This window comes from Erithacus rubecula (assembly GCF_903797595.1).
Source record: "Erithacus rubecula genome assembly, chromosome: 4".
Taxonomy (NCBI): domain Eukaryota; kingdom Metazoa; phylum Chordata; class Aves; order Passeriformes; family Muscicapidae; genus Erithacus; species Erithacus rubecula.
The window spans coordinates 7,050,359-7,072,714 of record NC_136686.1 but is presented as its reverse complement, the minus strand read 5'-3'; the positions used below and the strand labels follow the sequence as shown (position 1 = coordinate 7,072,714).

General features: G+C 40.0%; 1 long non-coding RNA gene across 1 annotated transcript; it reads left to right on the top strand.

Annotated features, from left to right (window-relative positions):
- The first annotated feature begins 805 nt into the window (after positions 1 to 805).
- LOC306801423 lies at positions 806 to 21,321 on the top strand. Its single transcript, XR_013774081.1, has 7 exons — positions 806 to 911; positions 11,300 to 11,583; positions 12,638 to 12,866; positions 13,691 to 13,847; positions 17,968 to 18,031; positions 20,629 to 20,727; positions 21,051 to 21,321. It is a non-coding gene; the product is annotated as an uncharacterized lncRNA (long non-coding RNA).
- Positions 21,322 to 22,356: the final 1,035 nt, after the last annotated feature.

Below are 22,356 nucleotides of genomic sequence, written 5' to 3'. Positions count from 1 at the left end.
ACAAAAGCATGGACTGAGGCTTAAAATTGACTTCTGTTGATGCCTTGTCCAAATAACTTTATTGTGATTGCAAATGCCAGCCTGAACAAGCAAGGAGCAAAGAATTGATTGTTCAGGGCAGTGAGCACGTTTGGGGAGAGGTGATTTTTTCCTCCTCTCCTGTATTCTTCAGAAGTGCAAATCCAGTAAAACAGTTGCTCCAGGGATTCCCAAGAAACTGAGTGATTCCCACAGAGAGAATCTGCTTCCAGAGTACTGTGTCATTTGCAACAGCCATCCTGGAATATAATCTGTCCCAGTGTGAGGGAAAACTTCTGATATTTTTTCACCTGAGTGAAAACTGCATTCACAGTGGAACAGCTCAGAGTTCATCATCAAGTTCTGTATACAAGATGAGAGGAAAGCAGCAGATTATAAGCTTCATTAGCTGGCTCTAGATCTACTGAAAAATAAGGATGGGGTGTAATGTCATAATTTAAAAACTGTTGGCAATTTGAGTTGGTGTGAAGTGGTATGATCTCCTTTGCATGGGTTACAACCTTTGCATGGTTATTATTTGCTTAGGAATTTTGCAGTAGTTCCCAAAATTACTTAAAGATCACTTGGGAAGGCATTGTCAGGGCCCTGATTGCACTAATAAGTCTTAATGACCCTGACCAGCCCCACCTGAGCCCTCAACCAAATTTCTTGAGTGACCAGCTCTATTTAAGCTCAGCTCCAGCTTTTTTTTTTTTTTTTTTTTTTTTAAAAAAAACCAAAAAAACCAAAAAAAACTTTGCTGGGTAAGTTTTGGGTTAGAGCCATGCTCTGACTTCCTGGCTTGACCTGAACCTGCCTCATCATCACAGTCTTGCCTGAAGACCTGGATTCTTCACTGGACCTGGCCACCATCTCTGGATTTGTACCCACAGGTATCCTGAATGTCTGTGGGATGGAGTTTGGCCAGTGAGGCACCTGCCTTGGTGGCCCCAGCATTCCCTTTGGCTCACCTTCCTTTAGGAAATAGCCCTGCCCAGGTTGATTCCTTACAGACACAAATTAGAGCAGATTGAAGAAAAGAGGATTAATTACCTGTGAAATTTGGGGTGGCTCATACACAGGTCAGGGAAGAAGTTTTGAATTGAAAGTGTTTGTGTAGATTGTGAGACTGTAGGAAATTATTAAATACCTACCATGGGTGCAGCAGCTTCTGATATGATGGTGGAGGAACTTGGAGTGGGTGCTGGCAGTTCATCTGATTTTCTTATCAACAAGAGGCAGAAATTAGCATTTTGTATTCCTTTTGAAGCTGTATGGGTGTAGGCTAATGCTCCTCACTCTTGGCTGGCAGCTGAAGACTTTGAGAAATCTTCTACCTGGATGTTTTTTTGTGGAGTAGCAATTATTTAGGTCATTCATAAGCCCTTAATTCCAAAGGGACAAAATCCAAAATGTCCTACACTTGCTGGATATGTTTAAAAACAACCTGTGATAAATGGGGCTATCTACTGCTGATGTTGTTTTCTGTGTAAGCCACAAGTCCTCTCCTACTCTGGGATGTGGGTGCTGTGCTGAGACAAGACCCAGAGCCCATGAGCCCTTCATCTAAAGGAACTTCGGAGCTTCTCAGCTGGGGAGATCAGGACTGCAGGGTGTGCCAGCAGCAACAGTGTCATTCCTCAAATAAAGAGGATTTGTTAAAAGCATCTAAGGCCTTGCTAGATTTTACTGGATCTAAGATAGTTCCTAAGTTCCTGGCAAACTTTGGAGATTATCATGTCCTCCCCACAGAACACACCACAGATGGAACTACTTGGAACTGGGAGTTTGAGTCCCTATCACTGCTTTGTGAAGTCAATGCTCATTTTATCTGTGATAATCACTGAGCAGCTGAATGGTTTGGGGAACTTCCAGTTCAGAAGAATTCCTGAAAATATCTCACTTAGATTTGATTTGGACTAGAATCAAGTCTGAAAAGCCCCCTCAAATTTCCATTGAACTGCAAATCTTGCTTTTTGAGCCAAATTTGATTGGAAAACTTAAACCAGCTAAACCTTGGAAAGGGCCCTACTTGAATCTGATGTGAATTCAAGCAGTGTCATTGGAGATAATTTGGGGTTCAGCCCTGGATATAAATAGTCATGTCCAAATGAAAGCGTTTCCAGGGTTAAGATTGTTCCTCTCCCTTTCTCATCCAAAAATTTGAGTGAGTACTTGTCAATCTCAAAATTGGAAAGGCCATTTCAGTAAGAAACTGCCCCCCTCATCAGGACACCAAGTGTGGGGTGTTGCAGCCACAAATTCCTGCTCTTCCACCTGACACTACTCAGGAGCTTTTAGCCATGTGTCCCTGCAAGCAGCCTGAAACAAAACCTGGGCAGTGAGTGCAAAACTGCAAAGACAGGTGCACTGAGATAGAATTTGGAGTAGCATATGAAATAATCCTAATAGATAGGATAATACAGATATCTGTAGGACATATACAGTATCCTGTAGATACTATAGAGCTATACTAAGATAGCTGCTTAAAGTTATGTAATTTGTATTGAATCCTCTAGAAAGACTCTTCTACTTTTATTTCCTTTCAAAGTTGCCATATAGGTGTCAACCTTCTGTCCTAAGCTGCTGTGATGAGTAAGTGAAGTTAACAGAAAAAAAACCAGAGCTGTGAGCTGTCTTGAATCAGATTCTAGCACCTCCCTTATAATTCTAGTAAGCCACAGGAAGCTGTAAAGCTTCTTCAAGAAACTCTGCAGTAGAAGTGATGGAGATTTCAATCCAAACAAAGTTATTTATCCAGAATCAAAGACACAAAGAGTCTTCTTTGACTTTGTTAGTCAAGCCAACAGGAGAAATAGCTGATCAACATGTTTCTCCTCCAACTGGAGCAACCTGCAATGACCAAAGCTGTAAGTCAGCAGATAAGAGGTGTTATACACACATGTTACTTCCTAGAATAGTTTTGACAGTTTAGAAACTAATTTCTTTTATTCACTGCATAGATCCAGTTTGTCATTTTGCTGTTTGAGAATGCACAGTAGGGAGGAAAGAAAAAAAACGTTGGCACAGGGAGATGTGGATCCTTTAACAATAAAGTTAAGGAATAGAGACAAGCACAAAGGAAAATTCCACAGTAGAACTCTTTTGTTCAGGATGCCAAGAAAAACCATGAAAGATGATACTATTAAGGTTGGAAAATAGGAATCTCATGCCACTGATGTTAGAACCTTGGAAATAATGTGTCAAAGATGTTGGAACATTTAGAATACAATCTTTTACTGTTTCAATGTCATCAACATGTTGTTCTCACTATTTTCCAAGACAGGAGAATTTATTGAGTCTATTTGTCTTCAACATGTTAAATGTACTACATGTAGGAGGGCAAGTTAACCTTATTTATATAGTATTACAAGGGAGAATGCTAACTCACTTTTGTACCCTTGAAAACTGTATTTCTTCTGGCAGAAAATACCACACATTCAACACTCAGGCAGGTGTGAGAATAGTGTTTTTTAAAAGAATGGCTTCAACAAAAAAATATATATATATACTGGGGAGGTGGGGGGTGTAACCCTACTTGTGGTGTTGAAGATACACAGAAAACTTTATTTGGCTCCTGTTACTTTGCTTAAACTGCTCTCAGATCAGGTACTCATCCATCTTCCCTACACAAATGATCTCTCAGAATGAGACCCTAAGATATCTTTTCTTGCTGACCTTGAAATATTGGTCCTCTTTCTGCCTCATGTATTGCTTCAGTCTTCTCAGCTCCACCTTTTTTACTTAATTTTGTGTTGCTCTTTGTGATTTACAGAAAGAATTATTTCTCTTTTTCTCCCTTGATGTTAATTTCATTACCCCTTTCCTGCAGGTGTTGATAAAGCAAATGAAACTCAACCTTTTGCATTTTTCTTATCTTTAACCCTGTCCACTTTATATCTGTTGTGTCATTCCAAGGGTCTAAGTTCTCTGGTCTGGTCCAGGCTGAGTAGTTTTCTTTGTCACTGGTGCAACCTGTGCATTAAAACATTCCTCTCTGTTGCTGTATATACTCAAATCCAGAGTATATACAGCAACAGAGTATAACTTCTAGCTGGAAGTTAAGCTACTTTGTGCTAATTCCACATCTTGGGGCAATATTCAAGAGACTCCACCTCTCTGCGTTGTTTCTGACTTGAGGTACTCTTCCTGCAAGTGATTTTCATAGTACTGAACTTACGTGGCTGTTCTTTTCACGTCCCCTTTCCCATTTGGTAGATGCCAAACCCCTTTGGTGTTTTCCCTGTTACTTTTCCTATATACCTGTTTCCTGTACACACACACACAACTGAGATTGTGACTGTGTATTCCTGTTTCTATGTTCACTGATATTTCCCTGCAATCTGTTTGAGATCAGTAGTTGTTTATTTGAAACTTCACCCTGAAAATATAAATATATGCTCTTTACATTTTAAACTTTTGCCCTTTTCATTTTTCCTTGCACAAATTTCCCTTCTCAAAGCATATCATTCCTCCAGTCTCATCTTTTTCAACCCTTTTTGTGTTTTTAAGCAGCTTTGTATTTCCTCCACTTTCAATGGCTGTTGGTCAAACCTCAACATCTACATTTCTGCAGAACAGTCATCCCATATAATTAAAATATCTAGCAGTCCTTTTACCCCCTAGCAAAGGTAGGTTTGGTAATATTTCTAGATGATTAATTAATCCTTAAATGCCTTTCTGTTTCTGAGAGGGATGCCATATGTTTGACTTTCCCCCTTCAAGCAGAGGTGGCGTAGCTGCTTTTGCTAATCATGTGAAAGGTGATATCATATGCAGAGAGAGGATAACAAGCAGGCTGAAGCCAAACAAGTCTAAAGGGTTCACAACTTGAGAGGCATGGTCTGACACCTCTCTCCTTTTCTTCCCCACTCTGCCAAATATTTCTTCAAAACATGACTGGCTTCTTCTCTTGCTAAAATAGGGGTCCTTGCCATACTGTGTCTTATGTCATAGATACTACAATCTGTTCTCCTTTGGCTTTGTAACAGCAACCTTACTTATTCAAACTAAGCCACTAGAAGCCATAGTCCTTGGATGCCAGTCTCAAAGCTCAGTCTCTCTTTCCCTCTCAACTTTAAATTGTTGAATCAGCTTTTCACACTGAGCAGATCATCAGTTGCCTTTCAGCACTCAGTGCCTGTCTGGTGGCACTTCTGTCAGCTTGAACCCAGCAAACATCCTGCTTCTGCAAGCTGGTATGGACCATCCTCCTTTCCTGCTCTCTTAAACCAAACCCATGTGCCTGGAACATTCTGCTTGACGTTGTGCCTTGCAGCCTCATGTATCAGCTGCACTGCAGTAATCTCCTCACTCTTCTGAATCTTGCCATTAATGATATTAAATATCCAAAATTAACAGTCCTGCTCTTAAATATCAAAACCAGGCTGGTGCTTTGGTGAGGTGTACATCTCATTGTTCACTGTGGTGTCTCAAGAAAGAGCAATCTCTGACTCAAAATTTTGTCATGGTTGAATTGTTTGCGTGGTCACTCTTGCACACATAGATCCTTGACAACTAAAAATATCCTAATCTAAATAAGCCTCTTTTCCTCAGCAGACCTAATTGCAATGTTTCTGGTCCCTTAATTCACTAATGCTTGAAAAATATGGTTAGTCTGGAACCCTTGCTGTCTGGTAAATTTGTTAAAAGCTGTTAATGACTTGTGGAGGTGCTCTGGAAGAGCTTGCATGAATGAAAACCCTAGGAACAAGCTTTTAATGTTGGTAGACATGATATTTGCCTGTTTTATTGTTGCACACTATGTTTATCTCCCCTCACTGACATACCTGGTAATGTTGCCTTATTTTCTATTACGTTTTTTTGAGTGCAGTGCATTTTTATACCAACATTCCCTTAAGTTTCCATGGGTTTAAGGTTAAAGGTAGCATGAGATTTCCTTTTCCTGTCTTTTGTAGTTCAGATCATCATATGCCAAAAAAGGCCTGCAAAAATGCAAAAGTGTCTGTATCCTGTGAACATATAAAATATGTATGTAAAAAAAAAAAAAAATGTATGTAAACTGCTTTCAAGGAACTCTGCATGTTTGTGGATTTAAGAATATTTCAACTTAGCACAAGGCACTAGAAAAAATAGTTAAATGTGTAAAGAGTGAAGTTGGATACTTGTCACACTTTCACTTGAGACCTAAAATTTGGATATTATTCAAACCACAAAGGAAAATAAGGTGAGAAGTACAACTGATCTGGAAATTGGAAGAATCTCCACTTTAAGTAATGCAAATCCTTCAAAAGGCAAGAGCTCTGTGTGCTAGAGCAGGAACGATATGAGTTATTTTTCTAGAGTGGATGAAATGACAGTGACATAAAAATAGCTTTTTGATATCTGATGGTGTTAGGGTTTTAGCTAAAGTGTACTTGCACTTACAAAGCATCTCTAGTAATGGGACAGTGCAAAATGAGGTCTGGACTCGCACTGTAACCTTCATGTTTTTGAATTTTACTGTGAATGTAATGAATTAGAGATAGGTTTGTCTAAATATGAGCAATAGCAAGTGAGGTAGTTAAAATTCAGAGTAAAAGAAGAAAAACAAGATGGAGTTGCAGTGTTCCTGTAAGCTCTGTGGAGCAGGCTCTGATTTTTTTCTCAGCACTTGCACCATGCCCAGATTAATAGAAAGACCCTAGTTATGGATCTGGAGTAAGAGAATAGAAAATAAATTAATCTTCAAGAGACACAAATCACAAAGCAATAGCATCTGAGAGGAAAACATCATCAAAACATGCTGGAATTAAATCTACTAAGGGGATGCTTAGTCAAAAGATTTTTACAAAGTTGGGTGTTTTGTCTACAAATTCCTATTACATTCTGCATGTATATTAGGCAATTATTTCCTGCTTCTTAAATTTATTTGTTTAAATTTTCCTAATTCCTCTCCTTAATTTTATTTCATCACTTCTCACAATGTTAAACCACATAAAAGCATCTACAAAATGAAATGTGCTTATCACTATCCAAAATGAAAGTATTAAAAGAGACCTGTTAATTCTGCAGCTGCTGAGGTAAGATCACTATAAAGGAAGATTCTTTGGTCTAGATTCAGTTCTACCAATAAGTGATTCTGGATGCCATGTGACTTTCACTGATGTTGATGTTAAAACTCAGAGTTCAGTGATTTGTTTTGAGTCATGCAATCTTATGTCTTAATTTACTTGGACAGAAAAGGAACTGAATGAAGAGCAGAATAGAACAGTTAAGTTTTTTTCCTTGAAAAAGCAATTCTAGGGGGAGGATGAAACAGGGGAATGAACAAACTACTGGGAGAGGGAAAATATGTATCTAAATAGGAGAGAAATTGAGAGATTTGCATTGTCACACAAAGGATTTCTAGGGAATGCTGAGATCTGCCCTTAAACTTTGTCTTGTACCTAAAGTCCCTGATATACCTTTGATGCTTGGTTCTGGGGAGGTTCATGGAATCTCTGCTTTTCAGAAAAAGCCCTAACTAGAAAAAAGAGGATTTCTAAAAATATATCTATCTTCAAATCCCCTTCCACACTTTTTTTTTCTCCAAAATGTCTTTACCATTAAATTACACACGGCCAAATAATAAACTTACCTTCATCTGAACAACTTTCCTTGTGAATCTGGCCACTTCTTTCTAAACCTTCATTCTTCAGAAATAAAACACTTCAGGTCAAACAAAATGTTTTCTTTCACTTGAAAAGGAATGTTTTTCCTTTCCTTAAAGCTAAAAGTGTAACTGTGGGTCATACTGAAGCCAAATATATATTAGATTCAGCTACCAAAATCATTTATTAGCACAGCTCTATGGTAGGGTGTTTTTCATGGCAAATTAACAACTGTAGTGTGCCTTAGGACCTTTGGATGAAAGGGATTATAGAACTGGAAGGGATCATTAGATCTATTTAATTTGTCTTTAGTAACATGATGGAGGAAATAACCAGTATATTAAACATACATGAAATATTTTTGGAATGTGTAGTCTCTTGGAAAGGAATGAATAGTTCATGTTATTAGCAGGAAAATGAAGTATATATAATCCACTGTGTGTGGTTGTCATCAAAGCCCTACTAGGAATGCAGGACTAAATGTGCTATTTTTACTTTCTTTTTCTTTCCTGCTTTGTTTGTGGCTTTGGCAGAACTAAAAAAGACCTGGATAAAATGAGAGAGATTGTTTTTCGTTTATCATGATTGCGTTTGAGGTGCTGTCTTCAGCATGAAGGCACAATAGGCTTTTCATTTATTATTTGCATTAGAGTAGGGCATGGAAGCCTAGGCTGATACCAAGACTCCACCTCTAGGCACTCTGTGCTCAGGGGGAGGAAGGGTCTCTGCATCTGAAGAGTTCATGATAAAACAATTGTGGCAAATGCTGAGGGGTTAACAGGCACGGAGCTGTTCACCCCATACCTGGAGCATCCTGCCAGAGCCTGGTTTCTGCCTGCTGCCTCCCCTGATCCCTAAGGGATGCACATCCTTGTTAGAAGAGTGTGATATGAGTCATTACAAAGTGCATGTGTACATACCTGCACTTAACTTTGTTGTGACAGAAATTTAAAAATAAATATATTCCTTTCACCTCCCAAATCTGACCTGGCAAGAACATTCATTTAAAAAAGCTGGGGGTAATGCCATACAAGATATTAATCAGCCTTCAATCCATACCCTTTGTGAGAGAAAATGGGATGGTACATGCCTAGTCTTATTTTATTGCAGTATTTTAACAACAGATGCAATGCTGCCTTTGTTATTATCCTTTATTCCTCAGACAGTGTTCCCCCTCCTAATTATTACTTGTCGTCTTCAGTAAGATTGAGAAATGGCATTTTTTTGAGCTCAGGTAAATATCAAAGCAATCTTACTTATAATGACAGAGCTGCTTTCACTGGGGAGTGAAGCGTAATGAACTAAAAAAGGAATTTAATATGCTTTCCAAATTAAATAATGTATTAATTTCTGCTGAACAGTGGTCCCCAGCCCCCTTGAAAACAGCAGGTCTTGTACAAATAACTGCAAAGTTTGAGGGTGGTTTGGCAATCAGTGGCTAAGAAGCAAAAGGAAGGTCAGGGCCATCCTTCAGCTCCAAGTTGCCCATCATACCCATGGGTGGGCTTTGCCCAGGGCATTCTCTGGGGACACTGGGCTGTGTCCTTTGTGTGTTCCTTGGTTTTTGTCCCTTCCCTGCTGGCAGTGGAGGATGTTACTGACCCCATTCCCACGGTGTGAGCCTCAGGTTTGCTCTCCTGCCATCCATCACAGTAGGCAGATCTTCCTTGCTGGAATCAGGATTACACCTCCCCCTCAAAAATGGCCAGGTTTCAGCTTTTGTGATAGCAAACTGTTTGAATGCAGAAATTCTAAAGGTTTGAAAATCAGAGGCAATTTCTGAAAACAGGCAATTTCTCTTTAGTATTTCCTTTAGGCAGATACTCTTTTGTTTCAGGTACGTGTTTATTTAAAAGGAATAGGAAAAGATAAGAAACTCATTCAACTCAATAGTTTGAACCTCTTGGAGAATTCTTTAGGATTGTGCTGAAAAATCAGTGTATTGAATGTTTGGGTTGGGTTTTTGTTTTTTTCCCTGGCAACATGATTTTTTTTCTCTCTGAAACATATATATGTTGGTTTGGTTTTTTTTTTTATTTTCAGAAAAGGAACAAAAAACAATCCAAACAATTTTAGGTAGAATTTAGTGATTCTTCTCTGTAATACGGCTTAAGGTCATTAAAAGCAGTATTGCTGAGAGAAAGTGTGGGCACAGAAACCTGTATTCCACCACTTCACAGAATTACCATACTTAAAGCATTTCTGTCTGGGCAGAGAGAAACAGACTCTCAAAAGTGTTAAGAAATAAAGGAAAAGTCCCTGAAACTGGGAAATTTCCAGGCTTTTGCTGCTACAGTGGAACTTGCAGAGCTGGCCAGATATTTGCTGTTTAAGAACTATTAAAAAAAAAAAATCTGATTTTATTCATTAAACTCAAATCCATTTCATTTAAATCAATACTTAATGAGTGAAATAATCTTTTTCACTCTGAGGAAAAAAAAATGCAAGGATGTGCTTCACTTTAGGCTTAACTTTTCAGTTGTTCCATTTCTCTGTATATTACTCCTATTATTTAAAAACAAGCCAGTAGTACTCAGAGATATCCTTTATTTTTTAGACCGAAGTGACAAAATACCGTTTTGGTTTTTTTTTTCATTAAAACATAAACAAGAAGCTGTTTCAATCAGAGCTCAGAAACAGCTACTCATCATTATTTTTGAAGTACAAGATTGAGTTTCTCCTGCACCGCGACGACGACTCGGGGAGCGTTCACATTCACGCGTTCTTCCTAATACCTGGAATCAAGGTCAAAAATAAGAATAATATGAAAAAAAAAAAAAAAAAAAAAAAAGAAAAAAAAAAAAAAAAAAAAAAAAAAAAACGCATTAATACAAACTTTCTTTTTTATTCTTAACAGCCTCTTAAAGCTATTTCTTCTGGAGAGGGATATTGGGAAGGCATTTCCTGCGAGGTACTGACCTTTAGTTTCCTTTTGTAGCATGTTTTTTTTATTGTGTTTTCCCCCCGCTTTCCCGCGGGCCCGGCCCTTTCCCGCGCCGGCTCCTGAGGAGGCGGGCGGGGCGGTGGCGCCCCCTGGTGGCCGGCGGCGGAGCGGCCTCACCAAGCCGAGTCTCCCCTCAGGGCAAGGCCGCGGGGGGAGCGCTCATTTGGGTGTTTGGGGTCGGGAAATTCTTCTCCGAATTGTTGGGACAGGCTGCCCAGGGAAGGGTTTGATTTGCCGACCCGTCACGGTGTTCCCGGGACTTGCAGATGTGGTGCTTGGCGTGTGGTGAAATTCGCAAGGTTGGAGGTTTGTGTCCAAAAGGGAGACGGAGGAGGCCTGTAATTTTATTTGAATCAAGGGAGAGGGGATGGGGTCCTTCAAATTGTTGGGAGATTCAGGATTCAGCCCCCTTTCTATCCTAATTTCCCTTCCCCCATTTCCTGAGGTACTTGGAAAGCACAGATTTCCCAAATTGCCTACTCTATGCCCCCCTCTAATTTGCACCCCCACACACACCCATTTTTTTATCCTATTATAGCAAAGAAATATAATTCTATTAACTCTTTGCTATTTTTCTCTAAGTTCATGAGCTTTACTCAGCCTTGGTTGAGCAGCAATCTGTGTCAATTAGCAACATTTTCTAGAACTGACAGTTTCTTCTTCCCTATCCATAAGTTCCTGGCCTTATGTCCAAGCAGATTCCCACGGTTTGTTTCTAGTACATTCATCTCGTTCACTTCATTAGGGACACGGTTTGGTGCTCAGTGCAAAGTTACTGGTTGCACTCAGTGACCTGGAAGGATTTTTCCAACCTTGATTGTGTGATCAGCCACCAGAAGATGACCAGAAGTGCTGTGTTTGTCACAGCCCTGCTGTCCATCCTCTCCTGGCTTTGGCAGCCCTGCAGGGAGAACCTCACTTTCCTGAAAGCCCTGTGCTTTCCTAAGTTTCCTCTTTGGAACTGTTGTGCTCATCTTGCTCCAAAGCAAGATGTTGCTCAAGTGCAAAAAAAACCTGGTGGGTGCCCAAGTAAGTTACCCATGGAGGCAAAGCAAGAAGCTGAGCTGTTTTCTTTCCCTCCCAAAAGATATGTCTTGGCTTGCAATCTAGGATGTGGTCAGCAGTGTGCATTCTGTCACCATCTGTTGAAGCTGGGTGGGGCAGTGACCCTTATCTCCATGGCACATATTATCTGCTAATGGGCCATCTTTAAACCAGCTGGGGCAGTAATCTTTATCTTTTCCACAACCCATCCTTCCTCCAGGAAGATTTCATCTGATGCTGGGCCATTGAGTCCCACTGCATGACTGATAAAATTCCATCATCCCACTGGGAGATGCTCCAGCCAGGGGGAGGAGCCAAAACTTTCCTACCTAGATAAAAACTGAGATTTTGGACAGCAAGATACCATCTTTCCACTGGATTCTAGAGAAAAACTGGACCTTTCCACGTCATCCCTGGACCTTCAGAGGAAAACTGCACCTTCTACAGGAGCACTGCTCCAGCTGAACCACATCTGCCACTGCAGGAGGATGCAGCCACCATTTAATGGGACTGCAACCAACACCCTGACTGACTGATGGGGTGTCAGGTTGTATCCTGACTCTGGCAGTGTTTTGGGATTGTTCTTTTTAACACTGTATTTCTATTTTAATTTTCCTAGTAAAGAACTGTTATTCCTAATTCCCATATCTTTGCCTGAGAGCCCTTTAATTTCAAAATTATAATAATAATTTGAAGGGAGGGGTTTTACATTCTCCATTTCAAAGAGAAGCTTCTGTCTTTATTGACAAACACCTGTCCCTCAAACCAGGACAATATGAAATGGGATAAATGAAATGTATGATGCACAGGCTACAGACTGAACATGTTTCTCCCTTTTTTTTTTTTCAGGCCAACTGGAAAATCTGCCTGCTTCAGACATATTTCCCACAAACATGTGGCTGTTCGCCTAAATTATGGGCTCTGTGTTCAGCTAGGGTCCAACAGATTGTCCCATATGGGAATAGGACCTTGTGAGACAAGGACCTTGTCCTGTTTCCAAAGAAAGGAAATATGTGGGTCCTCTGTTTCAACTCTTCAGGTAACCATGATGTAGCTGGGAGAGTGAAGGAGATGATGACACTGCTCTGATCCTCAGCCCTGGAAACCTTAAACTGAAGTATTTCTGCTGAAGACTACACTACACATATTAGTAGTTCATCTCTACACTCTACCAAGTTCTTGATCCTTATGTCCCTTGTTTTTAATATTTAGGTGAAAATGCTAAGCAGAGTCTGACTTGAGGCTGAAGAAACACCAGTGATATGTAGGTAGGTGGACAAATAACACAAATTCCTCACTCAGTCTATTGATTGGTCACTGAGTGGCATCTTCCAGGTCATTCATTAATCACTGATGAGGCCTCAGAAGTGATGCATTAAAAGGTAAATACTTTATGGATTTTTTCTTTTTTTTAAGGTTTTGAAACCATGTTGCAGGCTCTTAGGAAAAAAAGGAACAGTTGAAACAACTCATTCAAAACAATCATATTCTTTTATTTAACAAAGGGATCAGAGTTTCTGCTTTTGTAGAACTTTCCTGTACTTTTTCCTTACCCACAGGTGAAAAAGGGCATAAACAACAGAAAGCATCAAGCCCCTTTCCCTCAAAAATTTATATTTCCCTTGGAAAAGGGAACTGCCTGCTTTGCTTTACTTAAAAGGTGTTCCACCTATTTATTTTTTTTTAATGGAGAATGGATGAGAAGTAAATGAGAAGGCTTCTTTCTTCTTACTTACATTGTCCTTTTTATTCCATAGAAGATGGTTACAGAACATATCTTCCCACACACTCTTATTTTGAGTTGTGTGCCCTTTTCTTTGAGAAGAAGGGGTTTAGAGATCACAGAACTGAAATAAATCCCTCCAAAAATCCTTTTTTTTTTTTTTTTCAAATATTTCTTCCTGTGAGAAAGGCAGATGCAAGACAGCAAATAACAGAAGTGCTTTCTTTTAAAGGTGGTACTAAGGAATTAAAGCAGTGCTTTTCTTAGGGTTACAAAACTTTTCCCTTTCTCTGAAGTGTCTGCTGGGGTTTTTTAAAGTTGTTTTGCTTCTTTAGTAAAAAATCTGAAAACTGACATTTTCCCTCAGAGTTTCAACAGAGGCAGAAAAAAAAAAGGTGAGAAATTTGGCAGGAACAAAAATCCTGCCAATGAGCTTCCATAGTTATATGAAGTGGGAAATGGAGCCACTGCTGGTGCTGCTGTTCCTTACTCAGCTGACATCTGGTCTGCATGAGAATTCACATTGGCACATAGGGTGCAAATCAGGAGATTCCATGTCCTCCTTGCCCCTTCTGGAATTAGGAGCTCAATGGGGCTGTGGTTTCTAGGTAAAGCCTGTGTTCCAGGACTGTCCAGGTCAGCCCTAGACATGAGGCCATCCTAGACAGAACAAGGATATACCACCCTTACAGGAATGAAAAAGAGCAGGGAAATGGAGAAGCAAATCAGGAATTAATGTTTGCTCATCAGTGTGGTCAGGAATATGACAGTTAAATACAGATTGTGGCTCTTTGTGCCAAAGAACCAATCTTTTATTTTTAGGAGTTAATAATTTGTCAGCCTGTGGCAAAATTTAATGCTAATAAAACAACATTTTTCAAGATTTAGCTATTCATTCAAGTGGGTCGCTCAGATATCTCCTTAAGCATCTCCCAAGCTCAGTGATGTCCTGCTCTGTTATTTCTCAATGCCCTGAAATGTTTAAAGCCATATGAGGAAGATGTGACAGAAAATGTCTAGGGGGAATTATTGCTGGGAAAACTAAATCCTAAGGGTATTTCACTACCTGTTGGAAGATTGTATGCTGTGGCTTTCTACAGTTTTGGTGGCTTCATTGAAATCTTTTATAGAGCTCAAATGTGGCACAGTGATCTCACAGTATGTGCTGACCTGAGCCTGGAGAGAACACTGTCCACTTTCTAGGGGACAAATGGCACAAATCCCTGTTGAACCTGCATTCTTGTGGACTCACCTTGTCATGGTTCTGGAGAAAGTGCCCCAGAGAAGCTAAAACAGTCAGTGGAGTCTTGTCCTGGATATGTTTAATGAGTTGGTTGGCTGATCACCCAGTCTGTGCTCATGCAGTTGTTACTAATCCTATATAATTCCAAGCACATAAATCAAGAAGCTCTCCTGAGCATCCTTTATAAGCTCTAGAGGAATGTTTCTCCCAACCCTCCCCCTGAATGTAATTCAATTCTTAAGTAAGGAGCAGTGCATCTCCAGAGGATGGTTTAGCTCACTCAGGTGGCTCAGATCAGATGGAATCAGATCACCATCTCTTCTTTAATAGAAATGCCAGGATAGGCTCCACTGCACCTGGATCACATAGCAGTGAGTGCTAGCTGCTGAAGAAATTTGGGAAGCAGAAATATGAGATGAGGAGCTGCAAAGATCTGATCAGCCCTTTAGGTGCTGGAGAAGGGCAGGCAGGGCAGTGCTGACCCTGACATGACCTTATTCTGGCAGGCAGTGCCTGCTGAGTCAGCACGGGCTCCTATCTCCTCTAGTGCTGGCCAAGGAGTGCCACTGCTTCCTCATCTCCCTCTACAGTCCCCTGTGCTGCTCTCTCCAGGGCTTCCCTCCCTGCAAGAGCCTGTTCCAGGAATGCCTCGGGTTTTACTCTTTTCTGTATTATTTTACTCCTTCAGTGAAGGGTCAGGGTTATTTACCCCCACACTTTTTCCTCAGCAGTGACACAGAATGGAACCACACGTTGTTGTGCTCCATAGGGATGGGGGAGACCCAAAACCCCATTTACAGAGCAACTGAACACACCAGCAGCACTTTGCTGCTTCCCTACCTGCACTAACTAAAGAGCAGGTTTGAGGCTAAATCGGGAGAAAATTAACTTTTTTTTCCTTCTTGAGCTTAGTATAGGAATAATGGGGATGTGTAGCAGGATGTGACTCCTTGACCACTCAAAGCACAGCCTTGGCCACTAGACCAGCAGCAGTTACAGCCCTTGGGGCCTGTGCAGCTACCACAGCACCTTCATGGCCATCCCCCTAGCCATGTCCTTCAACAGCATCCATCTGTTTATCTCTACATTGTTTGTGCTTTTAAACCCAGCAGATAATTAGAAATACTCCTGCAAATTGGTTTGAACTAAAAATGCTGTTGCAAAAGGAATTCTAGTTAAAGCATCCCAGCTTCCACAAGGAGGCAGCAGAATACCTGTCAATTTCTTTGCAACTTTAAACTTGCTGATGCTTTTTTCCCCTTCTTTTAAAGAGCTCTTTGACCCAGTGTATATATTGTTTGGATTAAGAGGTTTTAAGAATTTGAAGTTCAGATGAAAATTTTTTCTTGCCAAGGCCAAGCTTGCCAAGATCAACATTCCCCTTATTTCCCTCTGAGCTGCCACCAAAATGATTTACAAGTTATATAAGAGCCAATTTTGAAAGAAATATGCTTTTAATTAGAAACAAAAATCAGGGTGACCCTTTTGAGACAGTGTAGTTACATTCTGTCAGTATTTCCATTATTTTCAGGGATTTATCACCTCAGGAGAAGAAAGCATTCTACTCCCATGAAACTTGGAATTTTAGTACTCAATACTAAAAATATAAAATTAGTAGAAAATAATACTATAAAGTACAGCATTTTCAAACCAGGCATTCAAATATCATGGGGCAGACATCCACCCTGCCCCCTATTTATGTTGCTGGCTTAAAAATGGTGAAAGTTTTAAAGCAATACAAATAGGTTTTTTGTTTGTCTTCTGCCATGTGAGACCTTATAATCTCTATTTTCAGAATATTTCTTTGCAATCATAGGGGCTAAAAACATTTTGCTTTTTCCCTTTCTCTAAATGGAAGTTGAGATTTTTTTTTTTGTTTTGTTTTGTTTTTTTTTTATGCTTGCATGACCCTGAAAGCTGAACTTTGGAAAAAATTTCAAATATCAAAACTAATTCAGCTGTATGTAACTTTTCTGAACTACCTATATGCTTAGAGTAGCTTGGTGGGAAAGAGAGTCAGAAATGTTTTAAATCAGAATGGACAAGCCAGGAATATCTGAATTATGCATTTGCTTCAGTTATAATTGGCTAAATTTAAATGTACCCTTCAGAGAAAAGATAGATTTTTACTTTTATTGGTTTTGGATTGTTTTATTGGGTTTTTTTTGTTTGTTTGTTTTTTTAATGCAAGCAAATTCATAATTTCTGTTAGCTTTATCTACAGAAGAGGTTTCTCATTGCTAGGAACAGCACACATTTCTTTCTTACTGTCCTGAAATAGATATCTGTCTGCCTCTGAATTTCACTTCTTCACAGGAGACATCCCAAATAAGCCTGCTCAGCTCCTTTACTCCATGTATTTGCAAAAATACTGTTCTTATGAGGAGTCTCTTAATTGTTCCTGGTGAGACTGGGGGTTTTAGACTATACTTACAGGTTCACTGACTTGTTATCTTTTTTGGCTATCTCCAGGAGACCAGATCTTTCTCACTTCATGGTCATTTCTTTGCAGCACAGTGCTAGATTTGGTTAGTTCAACCCCTATCTACTTGAGAAAAAGAGAATTTCAACAGAAATTTCAAAATTCTCTTGAAAGCAAGAGCCTTAAAAATTCTAGTGCATTTTTACCACATACAGATATTTTCTTCATATCTTTTTTCATTGATTTACCCAAACAATGAGTTCCATTAAAAAAAAAAAAACATCTGGTGAAACAGGTAACAGATAGAGGAAGAGATAACTGCCCTGCAGCAAACACATGAGTCAGGGAAAGCACCAAAGAGTGGCTTAGAATCATAACAAAGGGACACTGAGCCTCTGAGCTGGCTACCAGAGTTGTGAGCTTGTAGCCCCTTTGGAACATGGTTCCAGGTAGAAGGATGATACAATGTGAGTGACTGGCAGTGTCAGGCTCTGCTGAGGCACTGGGTTCCTTCCCTGGCTCTAACATTGCTCTCTCTGCTTTGGAGGTGCCTCATTCCCAGTGTAAGCTGCTACCCTGAGCTGAAGGGCAGGGTTAGATAGCCCAGGGGGAGACGGATGGTGTGGCATTAGGAAAGAGCCAAAGGAGAGCTCCAGCTCCATGGTCCGTGATAAACACGAACTGAAAGCCTACACTAGTTAGGAAAACACCCCAAAATACAACTTCCACAGCAACAGCTGGAAGAAGCAGCCAAGCTGTCAGTCCTGGTCCATGACTCTGGGAATGCTTTAGGTCCCAGACCCTGGAGGGACCTGTCCAGTCCCCAGGGGGAGAGGGGCCAATCCTCAGCCTCTGCTAGAGGCATTGATTGGACTTTGATACTGTGATCTAAGTGGAAGAACAGCTGCGGGGCATGGAGGGTGTGAGTCTTTCTGAGCCTTTGGTTCCTCCTCAGTGTAACTGATGATCTCTATCTCACAGGATTGCTGGGAGGGTGAATGTATTAGTCACTGTTCCGGTGAACTACAGGGATGGCTGTTGTCAGGTAATTTATTAACAGTCTTTCCTCCTTTGCTGCTTTTTTCTCCAGTGTTTGGAATTGGTATCATTGTGGCAGGTCCTCCTGGTATTCACAATTATATTAAAAATAATCATATTATGATTAAAGGGCAAATGTGCATCAGAGCCTGAATTCAAGCAGGGCCACAGAAACATAGGACCTCTATGTTTCACCAGTAATGGAGAGCCAAGAACCTGACAACAGGGCATCAATGAAGGTTTTTGTGATGTTTTCTGTTAAATAGATTCAAAGGCTCTGATTCAGGCTCAAGGAATTCATCTGCCTTCAAAATTAGCTGATCTATTTTTCACATCATAGCTGCAGTGTTTCTGTTCTCTGCCCTCCCTTTCACTTCATATGTAACCACATTTTAGTGGTAGATGAAGTGATTCCTATATATAGCATGTAAAACACTTTGTGATTCTTTCAGGGAATAAGTCCCAGATATATCAGATATTTATTTAGCACAGTACTTTTCAGTAGGATCATGGTCAGGAGCACTTTCTGGCTTCAAGCTCAAAGCTGAGCCTACTGAATGTGACTTGACCAGAGTGTTTAAATAGTAGACATGCTGAGAAGAAAAAACAATTTTTGTCTGCATCTTTGTTGAAGCAATGAGCTCTTCACCCTGGATTAATTGCAGTTTCCAAGGAGGCTGACAGTTCTGCCCATTGCCATAGGAAAGGAAATACCAAAGAGTACACTCAAAGGAGGCCCTTTCCAGGAATTTAGGATTTGCTATACCTATCAGGTCAGATATCCTGTTCCTAGCAGCTGTCAGGACATGGTGCTTCAAAGGAAGTTGGATGAGTTTACGTGGCCAAAGATGACTAACTAAAGATGGAGAGAACTGAGGTAAGCATCTCTCTGTGGTGCAGGACTCAGCTTTCTGCCTGTAGGAGGAGATCTGATTACCCCTGACTTAGTAAATTGTATAGCTGTAATGTAAGTACTAATCATATTCAGACTTCTACAATTTTGCCAGGTCATTACATTGTCCCTCTCAGTTACCTGTTCAGCATCTGCTACATTTTCTGAAGGTTTTATAACCAAAATAGGATAAGGATCAATGGGGAGACACCATGTGATTTTGTGTGACCAGTTATGTGATTATTCTGCAATGTATTTTCTGCTGATTTTTGAAACAGATGGAAAGTGGGCAGAGAGCTGAAAGCCTGAAGACCACTCAGCTTCAGCTGCTTTCCTGCCCACCAAATTACAAGGTCAGGCCTTCCTTAACACTTCTGAAAAGTGCCATATGCTAGAGATACCACCAGTCCTTTCAAGTGTCTATTGACTTCAGAGGCCAGACATCTTAAATTACCCTTTGCCAAGCGTGTTACTGAGGCTTCACACCAGCAAGTATTTTATTCCATGTATTCTTTCAATGTGCCTCAACTTTTGAAAGCTTACAGCATTAACTAAATTTGTCATCCACAGCAAATGGACCTGAGGTATTCTAAATTATTTGAAAATTAAGAATTTGAGTACTTCTGATCTGCCTTCCCCTCCTCCTTGGAAATCATAAGTCATGTGGTGGTGTGCCCCTAGTGCTGCTCCCTTGCTTCTAGGAATGGGTTGACTTGAAAGAAGGTTGATAATTTAGTCATACTTATCTTTAATTATCTCTACAGAAAAAGGACCCTTGAAAATGCTGAGTAGGCAAATAAACCAGAGAAACATTACCTTATTCCATACCTTCCTCAACTTGTGTATGTTTTTTTTCTGAAGTATTAGGTACAGTAGAAGGAGAACACTTATTTCAAATTTGTTGTGTAAAGGTAGGAAATTAAAGAGGTACTATTATTCCAAGGAATTTCATCTTAAAACATAACATTCCTTCTCTAAATCTCTTGAGATATACATATCCTCTAGCATAGGAAAATCAATAGATAAAAAGGTTCCAGTTCAGTTTCCCCTGGATGTGATCAAGTACATCCAAATATTGAATGATAAATAGGCTAATTTACACATCTGCCAAACTGGCATTAGCATTTTACTAACTCCCTGCAGTGTCGTGAGGTTTAATTAATGGTTGTAAAGCACTACTCTGAATGAAAGGTATGACTTTTTACATTTGAGATTATGTAGATCCATAAGTTTCTGCTGTATTTGTAACAGCTGTCTAGAAGACTAATGGCTTTGCAGATTTACTGCTGTGCTCTGCTGCTTTCTGCTAGCCTGCACTTTTTCCAAGTTTGGTACTGGTAGTAACTTTCAGAGATTAAGACCAATCCTAAATTTGTTTTCAGATGAAAGAAAACTTAATTGTTCAAGGCAATTTCCTTACATTCTAATACCTGTAACTTGCACTGTGTCAAATTAATGCAAAGGGCACCACCACAAGAATGGTGGTTTTCAAGTAGCTGTGGAAAAAAATTATCAATTTATGCAGCCTCAATGAGACAACCCAGTGAAGAAGTGACCTTGTCTGGCTGCAACATCACTAGGTTGGCTGCAGGAGCAAGGCAACATGCACTGACATCTCTATAAAGAGTTTTAAGAAGAAGATGGGTAAAATGACAATTCAAAATATTTGGGCAGTTCTTATCTGAAGGCTCTGTCTCAATTTCTGCTTTTAGCTCAGTGTGGTCTGGCATGTTACACCCTTGAGACAGCCCAGAGTATTCCAGCGAGATCACCATTCTAGCTAAAGATCATGATGGCACCATTTCACTGAGGTAAAAAGGACTTTTTCCTAAATCCTTATCCTCTGTTCTAATCCATCAGTGTCTCTTGCTAATTTGGTGTAACTGCCCTTTTTGGGTGGTGGGAAAGAAAGAGATGAGAGTGAATGTATGGCCTTAACTTGAGCAGCAAAAATCTGCAGACTGATCAAATACTCAGTGATTTTAGCCTCTGCCTTTTGGAGTGCTCCACATCACTCAGCATTGTTGACTTGGTCCAAAAAACATACCAGTTCTTTCTGTCATTGGTTTGAAAACTAAAGAGAGACAAATAGAGTATGGTTGCCTTGGTCACCCTGAAGGTGTCCTATCCCCAGCTCCCATGGAGCTGCTGTATCCTGTCTGAAGCCAGGAAGGCTTCCCAGCTCTGAAGCAGAGCCCCAAACAATCCACTGCAATGCTCCATTGTGCCAAATGGATTCAGTGGTCTCCTGAGGCTGACACAGCTGCCAGATCTTGACAGAAAGAATAACAACCAGGTAGGCTTTTTTAATATTATCCCATAATTCTATCAGATATCAATATTAGATATAGATCAAGGCAGGGTATCCTGGGCCTATAAAACTAACAAGTGAATTATTTTACTTACAGAAGGATGTGGCTTTTAGCCACATCAAGTAGAATGAGTAACCCAAAGTGTCGTTTATGAGTTCTTTATTGTTATATTGATCCTAAATATTGGAGATTGCCAGTACAGATAAAAATAACTGAAGCAGAGATGGCTGTTGTTGGCAATGTAAAGACCAGGACTATAGAAGCACATATATCTAAAGTGTTAGAGTTTTTTCCTTGCTTTTCCTTAGGATAACCAATTTACATTTAATTGTTTTTAGAACTCAGCAATTCTCTGGCATGTATAACCAGAAAAATAATCTTGAATCAATCCAGATGTTGACATGTATTTTGACAATTTCTTTACTGCCTTTCTAAGACAAGCACAATGTTTGAGATGCATTCTTTTTAACTAGCACCTCTTGTCTGGAGAGCTAGAAAGCAGCCCTGCAAATAATTATCACCTCTGCATCAGTATTGGAGCAGGAAGCAATGCTGTACCAGTGCTAGTGAAGGACTGAAAAGTATAGAAAGAGCTTTAATTACTGAGCAATTACTCATAGCAGGTCAGCAACAGACTTCAGTCACCATCATTCTATTATTCTGTTTTAAATGGTTTCATTTTCCTGAGAGAATTATGACAAAAAAAACACTGTGCAAACCTTATGTGAGCTACATCTGACTGCCAAAAAAAAAAAAAAAAAATCTCATTATTGTTGATTTTAATGAATGTATCCTGAAAGGTAGTGAGTGATGCCTCTATGGAATGCATGGATACAAGTTGAAATTGCAAACAGTACATGGGAACATGTAAGAAGGAAAAATACAGGACAAGCAAATAAAAGTGTCACTTCCCTTGTACATGGAAGAACACATCTAAGGGGCTGCAATTTCTGTAAGTAGGGAGAAGTTGCTTCTCTAGGATGGGCTTTTGCTCCTGCTAACAAGACAGTACTGCTGTAGCTTTTTGTCTGCCTCCTTCCATTGATAGAAGCATTCCCAGGGATAGAAACCATGAGATCTTGGTAAGCACTCAGCAAACCCTCTGTTTTCTTTGCAGGGAGGCAGCTA